Here is a 21054-nt window from a genome sequence, read left to right on the forward strand (position 1 = left end):
ACTGTGAATGTTCACATGTGCTGTGCCCACAGCGCCCTGGGACGTGTCCCCAGCCCGTGAGCGTGCGAGCCAGCCCCATGGGGTGTGCGTGTGCATTGTCTGGCTGCCAGGGCACCTGCCCACTGGGGAACTCTGTATCTAAACCAGCTGACAGCTGCTCTCCTGAGTTTTCTGGACACCAATAATGTTTTCCCTTTTCTAATCTCCCCGATGTAAATCCATTCACAACGAGCGCCTAGAGACTTTTAATTCCATCGGCATTAAACTCACTAAAACCTCTATTACCAAAAGCTTTTAGGATTTTCCCTAGAATCTACAAGTCATGTTCATAACATGACAGAACGCCACCTCTCTAGGGTGTCTGAGAAATTAATTCATGCTTTCTAAACGCCAGGATCACTGACCAGACATTCAAAGTATCCCCCTTGCCATTAGTAAGCTCGAGTTACTGGTGCAACATGGCCCTTGCCAGGGGCTGAGCTGTCTTCTGAAACACCTCTAACAGTCTGAGAAGAGCCCCCTCCCTGTATCAGGCAAGAGCAGATCACCTGTCACGTCAAAGCAGTACCAGAGGTTCACAGATGCTGTGTTAAAGGGGTTTATTTCCCCGCTGCCTTGCTGCATTCACAGAGCAAGGGTCTGGCACACGCAGCACAACACCAGCGCTCCCCCCGTGCCATAATAAGTGAGAAGGGAGTGTGGTCTCACCTCAGTGCTGCACGCAGGCAGGCACTGTACAAACACAAGGATTATCCAGCTACACCTCAGCAGAGAAGGTGGCTGGGTGCCGAGACAAATTGAAAGTGGTTGTGGTGGAGGGGTCAGACAGCTGTGAGTCAGTGACTGAGGTTTCTAAATGCTATAATACTCCAGCGATGGTGCATTTATCCTTTGGCCCTGGAGGTTCATTGGCTGCTGTAATAGAGCAGAGAGATGCAATCATCTTTTGATCCCAGAGGTCTTTTTAGGTGCTATAATAGAGTAGTGATGATCAAGCCATCTCCAGAGCCTTGGGGTTGCTGGCACGCAGCATGGGTGACGTCAGTGTCTCTCAGCCCCCACAGTCCCCAGCTCCTGGATTCCAGGAGAGGTGTCGAAGATGTTGTTTCCACCCCAGAGGTTTGCTGGGGCTGTGGTGATGTCAGCTTTGACACACTGCCAAAGTTCCCTCTGGCCTCACAGGAACTTTAACCACGTGGAAAGGTGTGATACTGACCCCAGGTCTCTTGGCACTGGGACACAAGCCTGGCTGCTCCCACTCTATCCACATCAGCTGCGGTGGGTGCAGCTGCAAGCCACCCACCAAAACAAATCACAGCTCTAAGAATACAAGAGAGCTCACAGAGACCCAGCAAAGAGCAGCATGCAGAGATGATCCCCAGTGGGTTTTTATCTGGTTTAAAAGCATTTCCCTGTGCAAGCAGTCATTCTGCTCACACCTCATGGCCTGTCCAGGAAGGAGACGTACTTACAAGGAGTCTGGGATTTGTGTTTAGCTACACACACAGTTGTAGCTACACACAAATAGCCAGAAATCAAACAGGCTAAGTTAGCCAAGGTGCTGAAGATTTCAGCATCCTATATCATGGACTCAGAAAAAAATTTTAAAAAAGAAATAACAAGAACAGAGACCATGCTCCTGCGTAGGGAATGCTGTTGGACAGAGAAGATATGTTTGTAGACTCAGGTTCTTACACTGAAGAGAGGAGGAAGTAATCAAATAAGGGTTCAGGGTTTCCAAAGTCTCAGGGATTTCTCTTCTCCCTTCAGCCCCATCAGATTTTTAATTCTGGGATCCAGCTTGACCTGGAAATTGGAAAGTTTGCTGGATACCCTGTTATCCTGGCACTGATTCCTGCATCCATAGTTCAGGTGAAAGATGAAAGCATGGGCAGTCTCCCAGGAATGTCTGGGAACTTTGCAGGTTAGGTTTCTGATCTGAGGCAATACAATGAGTTTAGGTGGGTTTGCCCCTTTTCTGTGGCAGGGCTGGGGTTTGGTTTTCCCCGGAACTGAGTTCAAACTCAGATGATGAAAATTCTCCTTCATACTACGGACTTCAACATGATGAGACATGAACAGAATTTCACTGCTCATGTCCCAGCAGCTAAAATGTACACAAGGGAACAACCATTCCAGGTCAGAGAAATGTCCACTCTGGCTCTCAGGAAAAACATCACCTGAATCTGGGGGGAGAAAAGGTGTAAAAACATCAAAGCAGACAAATGAGGGACAGTGTACTCCTGTCTCAATTTTCTTATTTGCTGCCCTAAGCTGAAGGCTAATATAGGCTCCGAAGACTGAACCTGCAGGTTCAGGCTCCAAAACTGAGCTCATCCTTAGTTAAAGCTCATTGGGGTACTCTTGTTCTCCACAAAACACACAAGCCCACTATGAACCTTTCTAAATACTTGGACCTGACAAATTCTTATGTCTTAGACCTCCACAGTTCAACCCTGTGAACCTGAATCCCATACATTTTAATTTCACTCTGCATTCCTTCACTCCTAGGTGATGAGGAAAGGAAGGACAGATATCTTCATGTATCTCGTAATTTTATTCCCTCCCACCATACACTCCCGGTTTGCTATCTGACACCAACAACCCCTGTCTCCTCCATATCTTCACTTGGGGGGGTTCACTGGCTTTCTGTTTCCACTCACAGGCCCTTCAGTTCTCCAGCATCCCTTCAGAAACAGGCTGAGCTGGGTTTGGCTTGCAATTCCAAATGAAGCAGCACTGCAGGTGTACCAAGAGCTCTTCCAGAGCCCTCTCTACCCTCTGCATCCAAACAGCTGATTTGCCTGCTCAAGGGCATCACAGCATGGGGCAGAGCTCTGCAAAGACATTCACCCTCACTGTCATTTGGCTGATACTCTTGATTCAGGACCTTTTGGGTATCTAAAGAGTTTTGAGTCTGCCCTGCAGCACACATTACTTTGAACATACCAATATTCAGTTCCATTTACCGGAGCACAGTGCTTTCATTTAACTTAGTTCTCTTTCCCAGGCATTTCCCACAGCCCTTTCTGTCCACAGACAACATAATAATTTTGTCTCATCTGCTGATTTCCATACGGCATATCTCTCCTCCCACCTTTCCAATTCATTAAACAATAAGGTAAATCACAAAGGATTTAGAAGAGAACCTGGAGGCCACATTAACCTTTTGCCGTGGTGAAACTTGGCTGTTTAATCCCCTCATTCTTTCAGTCTCCTACTCGGTTTTTGATCTATGTCAATATTTTGTCTCTCACTGACTACTTAGCTTCTTTAGCAGCTCAAGTGCAGGATCTTTCAAAAGCCTTTTGGAAGTCTAAATACGTTATATCACTTGGTTCTCCTTTATCCACTGCATTATTGACACTTTCAAAAAGTTGTAGGAGATTAGCATGATGCAGTTTTCCCCTGCTGAACCCACACTGGATAGGCCCTATCAGACCACAGTCTTCCAGATGTCTTCAAGCACTTTTTAATTATCATTCCCACCAGTTTACCAGATACAGATGCAAAGCCTACTGATCTTTAATTCCCCGGATCATCGCTGAAGCCTTTTTTTAAATATAGGTACAACATTTGGTCTTCTCCAATTCCCCGAATCAGTAGCTTTTTTTTTTCCACAAGAGATTGCATATTTTTGTTAGCAGCTCAATCACTTAAGCTCCTTCCAAACTCTCGGATTTAACCATCTGGACTTGATAACTTATTGTTCAGGGAAAGGGGGGGCGGAGGTTTTGTAGTTGTTGGGGGGTTTTTTTCACTGGGTTTGTGGGTTTTTTTATGAGTTGCTTTGTCCCAGCACCCATTATTCTACCAGCACATTTTCCAACAGATCCTCATCTAAGCAGATATAGGAAAAGAATCTCACAAATACTGTTGGTAGGGACAGCTGATACAAGAGAAATCATAAGAGAATTCAGCTCCCCAGCAACATCCTAAAAATGGAGATACTGAGTCACTTTAAGCACAGGAGGTGACTGGAATTGATCAATGCGAGTTTTCTTGGATAACATCCACCCTGTTCTGACCAACCAGGCTAGTTTTGCTCATTTGTTTGGGTCTCTTGCTGAATAGTGATTTCCATCTTGACCCCAGAAGATTCAGGGCAGGAACAGTGCTAGCTTGATTATATACAGCCTAAGGTGTGATGAAAAGAAAGTGACCTCAGTGCTGGGGGATGCATGAACCTAGGAGGAGATGAAACCCAGCGAGGATGAAAGGAAGTAAATCAGAAGGTGAGCAGAACAATACTGGGCTGTTAGCTCCAGTGATTGCCTTTCAACTGCATCAGCCACAAGACATGAAATGTAATGGGCAATGCTGGAGAACTCAAATAAGTAGCCCCATTATATGAGCATTTCTCCCTTTGTGCCAGACTGGTTCTCGATAGATTTCACCATGCTGGCTGGTTTTAAAAGGCATGGCAGTTGAGATCGAGGCACAGCCCGGTGGCCCTGATGTGACACTCACTTTAAGCCATGCCTTCCGCCACTCCTGCAACAGGGAGTCAGGGAGGAAGCTTGAGATGGAAAAGAAGCACCCACAGGTTTTATGTCACAATGAACACAAGACCAGTTGTGGATACATGTTCACCTGTCGACCTGGCTGCAAGCCAGCACTGGCATTCCAGCTTCTGGAAACCATCATACCCCCATCAAAAGTGACACTGAGAACATCTGTATGTTGAAATTGTATGCAATCTACCTACCCTGTTACAGACTTGGCATACCTGCCTTACCTGATGGACACATATTTCATAAAAGAGGAAATTTCCATAAATCCCTCTTAATCTAATTGCTGTTCAGTTCTTGTGGGACATGTTGATGGGGCAATTGTAGAAAAAAAAAAAGAGACAAAAATGTAGAAAAAAAATGTGTAGCTTGTTGAATTCATTCCCTGCAGACACTGCCTCTGTGGGGTAATGTAGGAATAAGTTTTTCTGGGGAGCCATCTAAGGGCAAGTCTGTGCCTCCCTCTAAGACCTCACCAGCATCCCTCCAGTACAGAGCAAGGCAAATTTCAGCAGTGCTGGGCAGCACATTCACTTCCTCTGGCTCCGTGGGGCGAGGGCCAGGAGGACAGAGGACACGAGGAGGGATTTCTCAGCCATGTTGCCTCCTCCATATCGGGAGCAGACAAACATGCACAAGGAGAAGGCATCTCAAAGCAGGACAATCACAGGCTGGCTATTGCCTTAATTAAGGAGGTGGATAGAAGATGAGCAGTTTACTGTACAGAGCTGGTCCTCCTGCCACAGAGCTTTTGAGACCACATCCCTGCCCAGTACAAATGGGGTCTGGTCAAACTCTAGCCTGTAATATCAATATAAGATACTTCCATACCACATTGTCATTGCATGGACATGCTGATCTCTTTCTGCCTCCCTCTCCACACCTTTTTACCTTTGCTGCTTCCGTCCTTTTTCTCTTAGGTCCTCCCTCTTTCTCATCTCAGTATCTGCATCCCCTCCATACTCTGTGTGTCTTGGATTCCCCTTTCCCTTTGCAATGCCTCCCTCCACTGCTTGCAGGTCTCCATCTCTACGAAGTAAGCGAGGGCTCATACTGGGATGACACAGAGGAGGAACTTGGGGGAGAAAGAGGTCTTCTTTATGACCTGACTTAGCCCAACAAGACTCCCCACGCACCAGACACAGCCCTGCTTGAAGTACCTGTTTGGGCTGGAATGAAGCAACATGGACACTCACACAGATGCTGTTCCACTGCACGAGCCATAAACCAGGTAGGGAAGTAGCATGAAACCCATCCAGCTGCTCTTCTAGCAAGGCTTTTAACTTGCCTCCCTCTCTTCACATGCACTGGTCTGTCATGCGTGTGTGTGTGTGTCTTAGGGCTGTCCTCAGCTGCTTGGCAGTGGCTGTGCAGAGGGTGCAAGGGGGAGGTGAAATGACGGGGGCTGGGGATGGCCAGCTGCCAGTCATGGCCTGTACCAGGGTCCCCTTAGTCCCCTGACACACACAGACACGTGGCACGGCTGCTCGGGGAGGCCCAGCCAAGAAGCCTGTCCTTCTCCACTGAATCTCTACTCTGTTTCCCAAGTGACAAGCCACAAACTCCCTTTCTCTTCACAAACAAACAGAGGCTTGAGTGAATCGCTGCCTCGGCCCTGGCACGCAGCCCCTTGGTCATTAGGGATTCTCCTCCGGCATCCAGCCCCCTGCGAATGACAGCACTCAGCCATGTCAGTGGAATCTGCAGGCTGAACCTCCCTTTCCCCACAGCATCTCTTCGTACAGCCTGAAGTGCTGCTCCTTCACTTCCCTACTCCCCAAACCCCTCCTCTCCCACTGTGTTTGTGGCTACTGCCTGCTCCACGTAAAGATAGGGGAAACTGTGGCACAGCATGGTGACCAGTGGGAGAGTCTGCTAGGTTTTAGGACCCTCAGCAACAAGGTTTGGTAGACAGTGTCACCTCTTGACTTTAACCTCCAAAACTCATTTTGCTAGGGTTTATAGTAAAACTGACTTCAGACTGCTAAACCTGGTCAACAAATTCTCCTCCTAATCACCAGAGACTTGCACACATCCACACAAAAGCATGAGGCAAATCACTTCTCACCACCTTCCTGTCCTTTGGCCCTTCAGGACAAACAAAATTACCTCCCTCAGCAAGACAAGCTGACAGAGCTGGAAAAAGTCCCTGCAGCGTAACAGCGAGGGTTTGCACTCATACTCTGTCCCAAACAAGCACCTGCCTGCAGTGGGGCTGGCTCAGCCTCACTGATGATCACAGTGATCCCATGAGGAATGCTAATGCCTGGGCCCTGTGCACTGACCTGTGGAGCGGTCAGGGCTGGAGAACAACATCCTCCTGCTGAGACAAAACTTCCTTCCTCTTCAGCACGATTCCTGCCCTCCTCACAACCAATGCCATCTCTTTGGCATCTGCCTGGTGGGGGACATGGCTTGCTCCCAGACTGTAATTTAACCCTGTTTCAGACTGGCTTGCCTGTCAGGAGGGACTGAACCAGGCTGGCTGCAGCGTGCAATTACATCTGTCAGATTAGCCGTAGCATGCACGATCCGGAGCACGTGCCAGATGTGGCACACAAGCAACACTTGAGCCAGAACCAAGATAGGGTTGTGCAGACAGATAATACCCAACACAACATAAATCCTGCCAGTACAGAGTTAAGCCGACATTGTTTTCTAAACAATTCTCAAACAGCAGCGTGAATTCATACTGGATCAGCATTTTCTACCATGTAGCTGCAGCAGTCTTGACCCAGTACCAAGCTCCCTAGAGCTGGATTTATTGTCTTGTCCACCCTGAGTCAGTGCCAGAGCCATGTCCTGAGAGGACTGAGGAATGTAACCAATGCCAAATGACTTTGCAGGCTGCGTATGGGAAGAGCTTGCTTTCTGCAAACTCTCCAGCCATGACATTGAGTGTGGCTGCACGGGCACGCTCCTGCCAGGCTCCGGCCAAGAGGAAGAGCGACACATCAACAACACCACAGTCACTTGTCACCCACAACACGTGCACACGCACACCAGAGGGTGTGAACCACATGGGAAAAAAATCACAGTATCATCAGCTGGCACCAACATCCAGAAACAACCCCACTGAGCAGCACAGCCCTTCCCAAGGCTGACCAAAGCTGCTCCTGCCTGACACGGTGGTCACAAAGGAGGAGAAGTGAGGAACGGGTGCTCAAAGAGGGAAAAGCAGGGCTCAGGGCACCCCAGGGAAGGAAGGAAAACAGCAAGAGACACCAAAGAGAAGTTGAAGGCAGTAGTTTGTGTAGAAGGGTAGGTATTGGAGTAGTGGGTCAGGGGGCATTGAGGAAGTGCAGATGGGGAAAACTGATGGCAGGGTCCTGCAGTGGCAGCAGAGAGATGCACGGGAAGATGCAGTGGGAGATGTGCCCTCCTTGTCAGCATCACTGTGTGGGACCTGGGCAGGAGGGGAGCAACCCATCACCTCTTTCAGGGGAAACCACACCAGCACCATTGTTGGGGCCACACTGTAGCACAGACCCTGCTAGTCCCTTCCCCTCAGAGAAATACAACAGCTCCCAAAATCTGACTCAGAAAAACTCTGGTCTCTGTCAGAGTCTGTGCAGAGCCTGAAACCACAGCCTGGCAGGTTGCAAACTCCCGGAGCTCCCCTTTAAAATCCACTCCTCTGAGGTTACCCAGGCTTTGCCAGCAGCTCGATGCTTGAGGGTCTATTTTGGGGAGAGGCATCTCCAGGCACGTTCGTGCTCCTTGAGGGCTGTCAGCGCGTTTGGGCCTGCCCAGGCACTGGGAGAAACAGCTGCTCCCCTCCCATCCCCACACCACAGCATCTCCAGCAGCACGGAGACATGGCATGGAAACAGTGCAGCTGATCTTCCTGCTTTCCCTGCAGAGGAGCTGAGGAGAGGGGCACTGAGGGCAGCCCCAGGCAGCAGGAGGCCCTTTCAGGTGCTCCCAAGAGCTTTGCGCCCCAAAATGGGTCAGGCTTGGCACAGGGCCCCTTCACTGCCTGTGCAGGGCACACGGCGTTCCCAGCTTATGAAACACACCGTCTCCAGTAGGAAAACATCCCTTCCAGTTGAGAAGGAGCACCAGGGGACAGCAGATAAGCAGTGACAAAGAGCATGCCCATCACCCCAAAAGCTGTGGCAGGCTGGGCTGGGTATTCAGAGGAGGTACCTGGCTGGGAAATGGAGGCCAGCATCTTCTGTGGGGAACTGGAATCCCCAAAATATCTGTGAGATGAGGAGGGAGGGGGAATCCTCCTCTCTAAGCCCTGCTCCCAGTAGCATGATGCCCACTCCTGCCCTGCTGCAAGCTGTATCCCTGAGGTGACCCAGGCCAGGGCTGCGGGGCCCAGCCTTGCCGCTGGCCAGGCTGCAGCAGAGCCAGCCTGGCTGCCCCTTCTCCCGGGAAACAGGGGAGGTGGAGGAAAATGAGGAATGGAGAAGAGCAGACAGGTGTGTGTGTGTGTGCCCAGGGAGGGATGGGAAAGGGGAGGAATGCACTCGGGACTGCGTGCGGGGCACCCACAGAGCTTCCCTCTGCAAACAACCCCTCCCTGCACACGCATGCAGAGCCGAAAGGGAAGGGGCTCAGAGGGGAGCCAGCGGCTCTCCCTTGTCGGGAGGGCGCTGATGAGAGCCTGGATTTTGTTCACAGCATACCAGAAACCCCTGCCCTTCTCCTCCCTCACACCTCTGGGGAACAAGCCAGGCGAGGGAGGGAGGGCGGGATGGAGAGAGGCACAGACAGAGGTGCCGGGCTTGGCTTACCTCGCAGTGCCTGCGCTGGGGGTGCCGGGTGCGCGGGAGGGAAATCCAGGGCTCTGCTCTCCTTGGCGAGTGCTGGCAAAGGTCTCTGTTCAGTCACGTGAAGGAGTGGCCTGGGAGTGGGTGCTCCAGCTCACCGCTCGATCGAAGCTGCCATGGATTCATTGCGAATGACTTCGCCTTCTGTGAGGAGAGGAGGAAAGGGGAGGGAAAAAAAAAAAGAAAAAAAAAAAAAAAAAGGGAAAAAAACCACCAGCTTAAGACTTGGAGGGTAGATTCACTTCTTTCTTAGGTTTCCAATGGCAACTGAATATGCCACATATGAAGATCCAGGGTGTGTGTGTGAATGTGTGTGTGTGTGGGAGGGACGGAGAGATGCACAGCTGCTGAGTCCACAGGCAGTGTAGGGTGTGAGCTAGTCAGGGCGTATCGGTGATTACGGGAACAGACAACTGGACACGGGCAGCAGAGTAGACAGACAGCCAGATGGAAAGAGAGCGAGAGGATGGAAAGAGGTTGGCCTGTGTGCTAAGAGCCTGGCTGTCCCACTGCACACAGAAGCTGAGAGCACCTGACCCAGCACAGGGCAAGGTGCTGACGGAGCTGCACCGGGAGAAGGTGAAGTGTGCCTACACACACGGCCGCACGCACGCATGCACGCCACCTCCCAGCCCACACAGGCACACCGGCACACCCCCTGCAAGGACACTCTGCACACTCAGGACACACACACACACACACTGGACACACACACACATACATTTACTCACTGGTCTTTCCACAGCACCTTGCATACAACCCCTAAAAACTCAGAGCTGCTCTAAAGGATGAGGTGCTTCTCTTCTTCACATACAGCCTGCACCTACCTACAAGGCTGCACATCTGTATTAAGATGCACACGTGATAACTCAGACAGCCGTCACACAACACCACATCATCTCCACCCAGCCTATTCCACCCCTCCAATGAGTACACAGCAAAAACATTTTTATACAGCACAGCAAATAGTGATCCCTGCACAAATGCACGTGGAATACCCAAACATGTCTACCGCACACCAGCTCCTGACCCCTTTTCTGAAACTGTCACTGCACAAACACACAGCATTTAATGAGCCCACTCCCATAGCAGAGACCAGAAAAAGTGCCATGTGCACACACACACACACACACATCCATATCAGTGCAAACACCACAGTAGCAAATGACGTATCTGTAAGAAAATGAGGGCACATAAAACATCCTCATGCACTCAGGAACATAAGTCAAGCAAGCACCAGTGGCTGTATATCACACATAAATATACTCTGCTTATGAATTGCCTGCAGCATACAAACTGATTGGATCAGATACTGTTACCTACCTAAACTCAGCCCACACAGTGGCATAGCATCCTTCTGGATCCTAAACATTAGCCCCAGCAACTACCAGACATATTCTGTCACATGGAAAACAAAAATACTCATCAACATCCAACACAGGCAGACAAACACAAACTAGACATGAAACACAGACAGCAACACCACTCACCCAAAAAAAAAAAAAAATTTAAAAAAGCCAAAAAACCCAGAAAAAAAAATCCCACATTTTTTAAAGTTATGAAACTGTAACAGCTGTATTATTCTGTGCAAGTGCACAGGTGCATATGCACACGCGCACACACTCCACTGCCACACCAAATCTGCTTTAACTGACTCCATCTCTAAGTAAGATTTCTGTTTGGGGTTTTTTTTTCCCCTGCACTTTCTCTAATTCTGCCCATTCTACAATCTCCCATGTGTTTGTCCACAGACTGGAGCTGCCGCTCCGGGGGGCAAAGTCTCTGGAGCAGAAAGCCTGCAAAAGCATCCACTCTCATCCCTTCTCTTTCCCTCCGTTCTGGTGTTAGATGTGCATAATTTGCATGCAAAGAAGAGTGCGCAGTCCCAACAGCCCCGAGTGCTCTGAAATTGGCTGATAGTGGCATCAGGGGATGTGACTGCAAAACCTAAGCGTGGCGAAGTACATAAACCCTTGTGGGAAGCAGAGATTGGGCTAGGAAGGCGCCAGCTTCCCCCAGGCCCCAGGAAAGACAAAGAGATACAGGAGGTGGGTAAGAAGGGGCAAAGGAAGGAAGATGGAAGGAAGGGGCAAAGGATGGAAGATGGAAGGAAGGGGCAAAGGAGATGGGCCCAGCACCAGGGACAGCACAGCGAGCGCTCGGCCAGCCTTGTTGAAGGAGCTCGGCAGTGGCACAGCCTGATGCTGCCAGCGATGATGGACAGCAACCAGGGATCGACATCAGGGCAAGCAAGCGTACCTGTGTGCCCCCGGGAAATGGGAGAGGCAAGGGAAAGCATGGACTTTGCAGCGGGGAAGAGCAGCCGGGTGTGGGTGCAGCTGTAGATTATATGGCATAGGGATCCATGGCTGCACTGAGATCATTGGAGCAGTGGTGGCACAGATAAAAAAAGAAGAGCTCACAGGCAGAAAAAAGGCTGGCATAGGCGTGGCTTAGACACAGGCAGTGCGGGGGTTGCAGTCGGGTCTAGCCCCGGGCACATGGAGGAAGTGTGGAAGGAGTCCCGTAAGCTCTTGTCCTGTGCTCTCGGACGTCACGGGCTTCCAGCACGTGTAGATACACCCCAGTGTGGGTCAGTGGAGCGCACACTGCAACAGCCTCCCTCAGGAGCTCCCTGCCCTCACACACACTGCGTGCCCCAGCAGCTCCAGCCCCTTCCCAGCGCCTCTAACTTTCCACACCGCTCCTCTGGCGTGCCAGCTCTCCACTCCCCAAAGCCGCCTACTTCCACACACCCCCACCTCCCCACGCCTGCACCACATCCACCTCCATGTGGCAGCATCAGAGGAGCCAGAACAAATGTGGGATGGTCCCCACTGCCACCTCAGCCCCAAAAAGTCCCCCTTCCCCTCTGCCTTCACTGGTGCCACCACCATTCACTTTTCTGAAGTGCTTTGAAGGAGTAGAGGTTTCCTGTCTCTCTCAGCCAAGCTTGGCCCCTGCATCCAGGCAATTTCAGCTTGCTAGTAACGTCAGTGCCTCGGCACTGCTCAATTGTACCTGCGTGCCTCTTCCCACAAACATCCATTGTGCATTACAGCAGATGAATAATTTAGGCTGAAAGGGGACAAGTGAGAGAGTCTTTTGGGTCTCAGCAAGGCACATGTACAAAACAGAATGGAGATGGAGCTGGCTCATTTGGTCAAAACTAACAGATGCTGCCAAAACTAGAAAAGCCACTATGGCCTGAAGTGCTGCTTGGGTTAAAGTACGGTCATGAGGGCAATTTAGAGAGGCATTTGGACTCGGAATTTCTCATAGGTGCTGAGAGTGACACAGAGGTGTTGTGTGCAGATGAACAAGGAGGATCTTCATCTCTGAGACACTGAGCACTGACCTCAGCAGCTGAAGAGAGCCACTAGTGGAAAAGGGAACCATCATCCTAAACTGACCTGCAAACCATCTGCTCCTGTGCTTTGGAGGCATGAAAGAAGTACTGTGGCTGGCTAAATAAAGGAAAAGGGATTGAGAAAGCACAGCAAACAGGAGCTGAGTGGGATGCAGATGCGTGTTTGCATGTGCACATCGGTGCTCCTCTCAAACAGATGCCACATCACAGTTTTGTGGTGGCATGCAGAGGGGCCTGGAAGACACAAACACGTGTCTGTCAGTGCTGTCCTGAGTGAGCCCATGGGATAATGCTGGAAGGGGGCAACACGGACAATGTGGGGCCACGTGTGCAGGTGGGTGTGCAGGAATGCGTGGCCTCTGGTGAGCACCTGTGTGCTGGTGCTGTGCATGTGCCTGCAGTGGGGAGTGGATGCCAGGGATGGATGTTTGGGATGTGCATGTGTGCATCAAGTGCTGCAGTGCAGGGTGAGCAGCGACTGTGGGTATGAGTCTGCTCCTTGCTGAAAACACCGGCGCATTTGTGAGGTGTCACAGGGAGCGGTGGGTCCCCTGTGGGCTGCCTTGTGTGTGTGTGGCAGCATTTACCTCGGTGAGACACCGCTGTGTTACTGCACACCTGCAGCACCTTGGGGAAGCAGTGCAGTGCAGCAGCACAAAACTATGGGAGAGTGCATGTACTGGAGAGCACCCCTGGGAGCATCCAGGCTCGCAGGGATGGGATCCCCTCTCTGGATGGAACAGTCCGTCTGGCTCCTGCACTGCCTCTTCTCCTGGACTCCGCTTTTCCTTTCTCGCCTTCCCTCAGCTCCCCTCGCTCACTGGCAGCAGCATGCTCTGCCCTGGGAACCAACTCCCACTCACCACACTGGGAGGGAACTCCTTTCTTAGCAGCTCCCTGGTATTTTCCCATATCAAGAGCAAGAAAAAACTCACTGGGCAACCTCAACTGGACCTATTTCCTTTCTGTGTCCTTATTCCTCTTTTCAGCCCACAGGAACTGCATTACAAACTCACAGATTTTCACCCAAACCCATAGACCTCCACCCCCAAGCCCCAAACACTACAAACCAGACTCAGTTCACATCCAAGCCATGGGCCATCTCAGGCTGACACAGCTCTGGGAGGGCACCTCAAGGTAACAGAGTTAGGAGAGAGCGGTCCCTGTCACTGGGAATATGGAGTGAATGAGAGGCTCCTGCAGCTGCAGCCATATCTGTCTGACTTTCAGCTACCCAGCCAGAATCACACATAGCTGGGGTTGGAGTAAGAAATTTTGTGCAGGAATTGCAGTCAGCACAGCTCAAACTCACACTTCTGGAGCCAAAGGAACGTGTCTTAACTGCTCTGTTATTGCTCCTATCAGAAGGCTTAACCTCCAGCCAGATCCCACTTCCAGGGGAACTTCCAGGCTGGGTTCCAAAGCACCAAAGCCTGTCCACTTGGAGCACACCCTGGGGTAGTGGGACTTGAGTAAGAAGAAAACCCCAAAGACATTTTTTTATTTCTTTAGCCAATTCTGCAAATCAATACTTCCCTCCCAAACACCCTACCTGGAGCTCTACTTGTTTGTTCTGAGGCTCATCTAAATTACTCAACTCCCCAAACTCAAATGCAAACAACTGGCCTCCATTTCAGGCTTTGCTTTTGCCCTATATCCCACTTTGCACCTATTCCCTCTGGAGGACAAAACTAGCACACAGGAGGCACTTGTGAAAATATGCACTCCTTCCCTGGAAGGCTTCATGGGCTCCCAGTAAGACCCAGTTTCACCCAGGGCCAGAAACATACAGTTTTGCCATGAAATGAAGCCTTAACACTTAAGCATCATCTGGTTTTGTCTCAACTGCAGTCCTGAATCTGGGATATCCCCAAACTATCAGTGCAAATCCTATGCACTGAAGCCTCACCTCTAAGTTCCATTTTGAACATTTTGTCTCCAGTTTTCTTCTGAACTCACTTTACACATAAGTGTTCCGTACCAGATCCCTTCTCTGATGTTTTCTCCACACCATACAAGACGACAGACTGGGAAAGTCTGTCTCTCTGATCCACTGCATAGCAGCAGTCACGACCCACAGTGCAGGTCTCCAGGAAGCAGGACAGGATTTGCCAGATTTTTTTCTCCCTACAGAGGAGCCCTGCTCATGGCTTAGACAGTTTGGGAGACCTTTTTCACTGCTGGAAATCATAACCAGGAAAATAGCCCTCTGTGGTCATATTTAAATATGAAAAGCATGGAACTAGCATCAGTGCTTGCTTCGGGCTCTCCCCTGTGCAGCACCACAGCATTGCTACTCCAATTCTTCCCTCAGACTGAGGTCTCTCCCTCCAGCCCTGTGTCCTTCTCTTCCCTGCTCAGCTTCATGAGCAGCTCCTGCCGATGCCTTTTCCACATCCTGCCCTGCAGCCCTGCTAGCTTTCCAGGCCCACCAGGCACACAGAGAGTGAGCCCCTGATTACCATTCAAACTGGATTCTCATTAGGCTGAAATGCCCCTCCAGGAGATCCATTAACAGTCCATAAGGTTAACTTAATCCAGCCAGTCTTGTGTGGTCTCTGCCCAAATTCCCTATTACATTAACAATCTTGAGCCTTAATTAGCATGTGAGGCAGAGGTGGCATTATTAATGGAGATAATATGGAGCATTAAGAATAAACAGTCCAGGCTGCCTCTCCCCCACCATGCAAGTAAATCCTCTTCTGTGCAGAAACAGCGTGAGCTTCCCCCACGAGCAGCACCGTGAGGGGCTGGGGTGCCCCAGACCAAAGACAAACCCTGGAGCATATGGCCAGGCTGCTGCAGGAGGATGATGGGGAGGAAATGAAATCCCAGAGTGACCCTTCGTCTGCCTGGGAGATGAGGGGCTGGTAACGGGAGGACCACAGTATGGCCAGTCCTGCGAGGCAAATCCTTGCACCAGGAAGGAGCTGCCACGTCCTTGGCTAATCCAGCCATCCCATCTTTTGGGAGGCTTGGCAAAGCAAGGCCAAGGTTGTGTGAATTTCTATTCCTTTGCACGTTCAGTTCACGCCGCCGTGTGCACGCACGTAGGATAACGCGATGGGTGCATGGGCTGGAACACCACGTGTAAGGAGGGGGCTCTGAGGAGCAAAATGCTCCTCAGGAATCTCCTTTCTGACCACTGAACCCCACTACTCTGAGCATACAGGACAGGACAGAGGGGCTTCAGCTGGAGCTGAAGGAGAGAAGCAGTCATTTGTGGGAGCAGAGAATAAATGATGGGGGTTCCAGCTTGGTGCAGATTGACTGTGTGGTGGGGAAGGGACAGGTCCCTTTTCAGACAGGCTAGTGACTGGCTACACAGATGCCTGCTCAAAACAACTTGGTCATTACAGGTGAAGGGACAGTCTGGGGCCCCTCCCAGGCCAGGTAGAGCCAGCACAGGTTAGAGTAGAGGAGGGGAGGACTGGTGCTGCCAGCAGCAGCAAGGGGCTGGGGCAGCAAAGGGTCAGGGATGCACTGAGTATCATCCAGGAGAAATTACAAGCCTGACACTTTCTTCTAATACAGGCACTTGCAAAATCATAAGGCAAAACAGGGGAGGAGAGAAGCAGAAGCAGCTAAGCCAAGGAAGCAGAGCCTAATGACAGGACCTCTGGACTGCTAATTTCCTTCCAGCAGCACCCAGCAGGATAGGGGCAAAGAGAGAAGTGTGTCTCAGGGATCCACAACTGCAGGGAATGGCTTCCTGGCTTGTCCCAGTTCCAGCATGGCTCCATTGTGCTCAGTGTGTCCCTCCAGGTTTTGCAGAAGGGCTTGCACTGAGAGCAATGATCCCTGAAGCACAGAGTGATATCCCTGTGCCTCGGCCCTGGAGCACTCGACCAGTGCTAAGTAGCCTTGCTTAGCAAGGAGCAGTGCCTCAGGCTGGGCTGCTGTCTCCCAGGGCTGCACTCAGCATCAGCCCAGCTGCCTTTGCATGCCCAGAGGTGCAGCAGACAACAGCAGAGGCCCTGAGCAGAGCCCAGCTCTTCCACTTTCCAGCACAGCAAGTTCCCACTCCCCTAGGCCCACCAGCCAGCCCCTGCCAAATCCATTTGTCGAATCTTGCGCTTTCTACTAATCCTGTTGAGCCATCCTTTAAGTTGCTCTGAGGCAGAGATAGAAAAATACAAAGATGCCTTAAGAAGCTTCCCCTGACCTTGCTCAATTCAAGATAAAGGGCTTTGATTTAAAAAAATTACAGTGGGGGTCTGTCACTGATCCACTGCGTGGATTAAAGGGAAACAAACAGAGATACAGGATGCAGCTAGTGCCAGGTGAGCAATCAGGGAAGGGAGAAAGGTTACAACCAGCATGGGGGAGGAGACAAAACAAAAGAAAGGACAGAAAGTGAGAGAGAAGGAAGAAAACAATAACTTCTCCCTTGCCATCTCTGTGCTTGACTATTGGTAGAAAAGCTTTGTACATTCATGATGTTATACGACATGTCCCACCACCTTTCTTGGTCTGTAAGGAAGAACGAGGCAGCTGTACTCTCTGCAGTGTGACCAGGCTGGGGACAGGGTGCTGGGACTGGAGAGGAGCTCCTTGCCCTGTCAGAAACATCCAGTGGGGTACCTGACTGAAATCCCAAGGCACAGAAGCCTGCTAAAGAGATTGCCATCACTATCCCTCTTTAAGACATTGTTCAGGCCTTTCTTCCTCCACCCCTCGACCCTTCCTTCACACCAGACCTCTCAGCTCATCTCCTTCCCTTCCTGACAGTGTTGTCTCTCACTCTCCCTGCTGCTTGTCCTGGCCCACATCATATCTGACAGCATCTAAACAGACTTCCCACCACCCACCTCAGTCCCCTACAGCCCTTGACTCAAAGGTTACTCAGAACAACTTTCCTCTCAGGAAATGTCATAATGTCATAAGGACTAGTGAGGGCACCTTCTTCTTTCCCTGTACCCTCCAGCATTTGCTGCACCCCACAAGTGCAGTCCCAGGCATGAGCCTGTTTCCTCCCCCTGAACCTATTCTGTAAGATGGCTGATGTTTCACTTCATTCTTCTTTTACAGGTATGTTGACCAGAAAAGGAAGCTTAAAGAAGGTGTACACCTCTCATAAAAAATGCTGGGAAACAGATAACAATGGATGAGGAGAAGGCTAAAGTACTCAACAACCTTTTTTGCCTCAGTCTTCAATGGCAACATTTCTTCCCACTTCTCTTGAGTGGATGGACAGCAGGACTTGGAGAGCAAAGTGCTTCCCTCTCTGAGTTCAGGTTCATGAGCACCTGGGGAACCTGAACATACATAAATAAGTCCATGGGCCCTGACAAGATGCATCCCAGAATCTTGAGGGAATTGTTCAATGTAGTTGCCAAGCCACTCTCCATGATATTAAAGAAGTCATGGAAGTAAAATGAAGTTCCAGGTGACTGGGAGAAGGGAAGCACTGTACCTATCTATAAAAGGGGTAGAAAGGAGAACCCTAGGAACTACCAACCTGTCAGCCTTGCTTCTGTGCCTGGGAAGATCATAGGAGATCCCCTTCCTCTGTTTCAAGCCTCATCAGAGCCTACCCAGTTTCTGTCTTGATGACCAAGGGCACCTTCAACTGGTTTCAGAATTTTTGCCCACCTTCCTCAGCTCCTCCTGTACCATGTAGGGATGTGTGGGCACTGCAGCTGACTCAAACATTTTCATTGGAGTGGGACCTGGTGCAGCTCATTGCTGTGATGTCACTTCCCACCCAGCAATGCCCCATGTCCTGTTGCTAAAAGCTCCACCACTGTAGCCAAGAAGGAGGCAGCTGATAGATGCAAAGAGATGAAAGGTAAAGGGACACTGGAAAAGAGACAGCAGAGACCATAAAATGAGACAGGTCTACAAAACCACAGATGACAGAGGAAGGGCAGAGGAAAGAGGTGTTAACAGTCTCTTCCCACTCAAAAATCAAGGGTCAGGAAATTAAACCAGAAAGTTACAGGTTCAAGACAAACTGCATGCTTATGCTGCACAACTTCCTACTGTGAGGTTCTGAGGATGTTAAAACTTTACCTGACCTCAAAAATTGGCCAGACAAATTCAGGGAAGAAACAAATCCACCAAGAACTATAAAGTGCACAGCAGATCTTCCAGCACTGGGTCCCTCAAATATGTATCACTGGAGGCTGAAAAGTTGTTCAGAGGAAGTGCTGCTACACAGTTGTCCTGCCTGTAAGCTAGTCCCTCTTTCAGCTACAGCTGGAGATACTGCACTGGAAGGACCACAGACCTGCCTTGGTATGGTCCTTTTTGTATTCCTATGGCTTTCCATAGCCAGGCTGACACAGAAGTCATGGGAAAGAGTAGCTCTGAGTAACAGTATCATTTTAGAGATGGATGGACAAGACAGCAAACAACAGAGCTCATTCCACTAAAGGTTTTGGGTTTTTTTCTTCCCTGACCAAAAGCTGTAAGGAGGTCAGGTGTCATTTAAACCAGTCATTCCAGTACAGATCCTTGCTGGGAATAACATCTCTGCTTGAGCCCTAGCTCCCTCAGTGCCTATTTCCAGACTTTTCTAAGACCAAATCCCCTTTCCCTGTTGATAAACAACAGAACCCTTTAAACAGACCATCTGTAACAGGTCCAACCCCCTTGAATTCCCTTCCATTTCCCTGACCTGTCTATCACACTATTCACGGCAGGCTCTCCACACTAATCCTTTTATTATGATCTCACTCAATTTTCCTGGCCTATGACTGCAATGAGGAAAAAAAAAAGGAGGGGTATTAATCCTTCTGACCTTGTTGTCCCAATTCTGGGCCATCTGTGACTAGGAATTCAGAGGAGGGAAGTCTGATCCTCCTGACCCCACTATCAACCCCTTGCTTTGGGAGGCTCAGTTTGTACTGTCCTAGAAAGATGGGGAAAAGCCCCTTTTCACTTACAGGCTCTTTCTACAGGGTTGCTTCCTAGACTACCTTTCCAGCCAGAGAGGGTGGAGGGAATAATGTCCTCCACCTCCATCAGACTCTGTTTACTTATTCCTCCTGTATCACCTCTCTGCTCCCTCAACAGCAGTGTCTGTGGGTTCTTTCCAGCCATGAGACAGGGAATCAATAAAAGGTGAATTACAATCAAACATCTCTCAGAATTTCCCTGGCAATGCTGCATATAAAGAGGAGGCCTTGCAGCTCACTCTGCTTCCATCACTGGCCAAGTGCAGCCTGTTCCCTCCACCCCTTCCCACCACCATGTTTCCTTGCTGCCAGCAGTTGCATCTCCATGAACCTGCCACACTATTTCATAGGTGGTTTGAGCACTCACAACAAGCTTTCATGTATCCTCAATAGACAAATATTCTCCTCTTTGCTCAGCTTCATCAATGCCTCTGACTTTGCCCAGTTTTTGCCACTTTAAACAATCTCCTCCTTTCCCTGGTGTTTACAGTTCTCAATACACACAGACTTTTACATGTAAACATTTAGTCAAACTCTATGTATTTTGTTCTTTCAATCTCTCCTCATAAATAAGTACCTTCAGCCCTTTCATAATTTTTATTGCTCTTCTCTGAATTCCCTCCAATTTATCACCCTCCTTCAGCTAGCACATCACCCAAGTTTGCATGCTAGGTTTTCCAGACTGATCTTACTAAGGCCTTGGAAATCACATGAATTCAGTCTCCCTAGTGCTTCAAGGCTTGATGTTTCTGCGTGCACTTGAGTTTCTGGATGTCAGGAAAGCAGTCTCACTTCAGACATGTGGCACCAGGTAACACAACTCAAGTCTGTCTCCCCAGGGAGAGGAAGCAGAAGGTTCATGAGAGGTGGGGAGAAGACGACACACGGACAGGTGGGGACAGATGTCCTGCAGATGAACAAGGGACACGACTATAAACCCTTATGTACTCACACACCTGGAGAAAAGACATCAAGTCCTGGCTATGGAAAAGGTGCATATACACACACGCATAAACACACACGTGTTCGCTGCACAAACCAACCCCTGGTGACCTGCATCACACAGGAGTGCACACAGGAACACGTACAGGGATAATACCAGGAGGCAGGAATGACACACGTGGGCATGGAGGCTTTGGGCATGCACACGTGGCCTGTGCACACAAGAGGACAGGACAAAGTCTAGCAGAAAATGGTGCTCTCCCTGCTCACAAACATACATGTTCTCATGCATAAACCAATGCTCCCAGAGGAAAGATAGCAGCTCATGGAGCCCTTATAGTAGCCTAAAAATACACAGGCAGCTCTGACCCATCTGGTCTGCAGATTGAGCCCATGAGCCATGGAAAGAATGAAGACAAACATATGACACCTTGCCTTAAGGCACCTGGTAGCACATGCATCGTACTGAGACAGTCTTCATATCTACAGACCCTTCCATAGTGATTACACTAGCAAATACAATACAATACAAATACAAAGCTATTCAG

General features: G+C 50.0%; 1 protein-coding gene across 3 annotated transcripts in view; it reads right to left on the bottom strand.

The window, feature by feature from the left end:
- Positions 1-21054, bottom strand: part of ELFN2 (extracellular leucine rich repeat and fibronectin type III domain containing 2) — a 52464-nt gene that overhangs the window by 26233 nt on the left and 5177 nt on the right. For all 3 annotated transcript variants that reach the window (XR_015286400.1, XR_002867656.2, XR_015286399.1), the window contains exon 2: positions 9257-9436. The gene's annotated coding sequence lies outside the window, so the exon portion shown is untranslated. The remainder of the gene's footprint in view (positions 1-9256; positions 9437-21054) is intronic.

This window comes from Cyanistes caeruleus, chromosome 4 (genome assembly GCF_971803275.1).
Source record: "Cyanistes caeruleus chromosome 4, bCyaCae1.hap1.1, whole genome shotgun sequence".
Taxonomy (NCBI): Eukaryota; Metazoa; Chordata; class Aves; order Passeriformes; family Paridae; genus Cyanistes; species Cyanistes caeruleus.